This window comes from Trachymyrmex cornetzi, unplaced genomic scaffold (genome assembly GCF_001594075.2).
Source record: "Trachymyrmex cornetzi isolate Tcor2-1 unplaced genomic scaffold, Tcor1.1 scaffold1876, whole genome shotgun sequence".
In the NCBI taxonomy this organism is placed as follows: Eukaryota; Metazoa; Arthropoda; class Insecta; order Hymenoptera; family Formicidae; genus Trachymyrmex; species Trachymyrmex cornetzi.
The window spans coordinates 25,094-27,165 of NW_017296501.1; positions in this window are offsets into that span (position 1 = coordinate 25,094).

Consider the following 2,072-nt stretch of genomic DNA (forward strand, 5'->3'; position numbering starts at 1 on the left):
CGACTCTAATTTACTTCTACTCTGCAGCGAATATTACCTCCCTTACTCGGTCTCTCAGAATGCGGCCGCTAATAATTCCCAAGCTCGAGAGGATGGCACGTGGCTCGCGGCTCCGCGGCTCTACACGGCAGCCATTGCGCAGATTCTATCGTTACGGTGCGAGCTGACTTATGTGCGATCCACCCGGCAACGTACCCCGGTCGGCAGCTTCACAACTATGACGACGACGCTCGTCTCACCCTCGTCGGCTCCTCGGTCCTCTCGACTTCCTCTCGTCAATTCCTCGGTAATCTGGTGCTCGTTCTTGTCGACGGCGACTTCACACTTCCTTCACAACGGTTCGGCTCGCTCATCCACGGAAAGAGAGAGGCCCGGGAGCTCCCGGCGGATTCTCGCGGGCTGCTTAGCGCTCCCCCCCTCCTGCGGGGGGGAGGTAGTCACGCTGATTGGCTTCCGCGTGTCACGGCATTCGCGCGTGCCGTGCAGGCCCGCGCGGCCTTGAATCCTCGCTCATGCGAGCGCGCAATGAGGATTCCTGTCAAGGGTGCTGTCCCTGTTCACGGCCCCTGCACTTCCTGGCCTGGCAGAGGAGATCGGGATGGATTTCCTTCCCGCTCGTCGGGTCCTAGGCTCCCGACGGCGTCCGTCCGGCCCCTCCAGGGTGGCCGGGAATTCTGGCCTCCTCCGGTGCTCTGCAAGGGGTGCATGGTGAAAGTATGGTCCCTTTTTTATGTGACAGCGGTTACAAGCAATGATATAAAATGGTACAACCTGCTAATCCGGGCTCCCGGATGTGTGCCCTCCTCTCTGCTCTTCTTCCTTCTTCCTCTCAGTCCTGTCCTTCTTCGGTCTTCCTTCCAAGGGTGGCGGGCGAGACGGCACGACAATACAATTGCATTTCACGGTAACTGCCGAGCGTGATCCGTGGCGCGTCTAACCTCTGTCAAGCTAGCAGGACCAAATGAGCAGAATCGAAAAAGACTTTTCGAACTATTTAGTGCTCATTTTGTGCTAATTTGTGCTACAAAAGACAATTTTGTACCACGTGCCGTTTAGAAGAAACGTGTGGCGCTGCTAGCTTAATATCAAGCTAGCAGGACCACAAGAAAAAAAAAGAAAAAAAGGAAAATGAAAATAGATTTGAATAGTACTGATTTTGGGCTAATTTGTGCTATCAAAAAAAAGTTAATATATTGATCCATTTCTCAAGAACCAACCCCTAACTGAATTAAACCCTATTAGGTTCGAGAGTAAAGTACCCTTCGCCACGAGCAGAATCAATCGCTACTTACACAATAGAAACGTTATAATTCGTGCTGCCAAAATATAAAGTTTCAGATTTTGTGCTCGTGCCGTTCCTTCGAAAACTACCCCCAACCCCTATCAGGCTCAAGAGTAAAGTACCCTTCGCCACGAGCAGAATCAATCGCTACTTACACAATAGAAACGTTATAATTCGTGCTGCCAAAATATAAAGTTTCAGATTTTGTGCTCGTGCCGTTCCTTCGAAAACTACCCCCAACCCCTATCAGGCTCAAGAGTAAAGTACCCTTCGCCACGAGCAGAATCAATCGCTACTTACACAATAGAAACGTTATAATTCGTGCTGCCAAAATATAAAGTTTCAGATTTTGTGCTCGTGCCGTTCCTTCGAAAACAACCCCCGACTTCTATCAGGCTCAAGAGTAAAGCACTCTTCCCCACGAGCAGAATCAATCGCTACTTACACAATAGAAACGTTATAATTCGTGCTGCCAAAATGTAAAGTTTCAGATTTTGTGCTCGTGCCGTTCCTTCGAAAACTACCCCCAATCCCTATCAGGCTCAAGAGTAAAGTACCCTTCGCCACGAGCAGAATCAATCGCTACTTACACAATAGAAACGTTATAATTCGTGCTGCCAAAATATAAAGTTTCAGATTTTGTGCTCGTGCCGTTTCTTCGAAAACAACCCCCGACTCCTATCAGGCTCATGAGTAAAGTACTCTTCCCCACGAGCAGAATCAATCGCTACTTACACAATAGAATTTATATTTTGGCAGCACATATTATAACGTTTCTATTGTGTAAGTA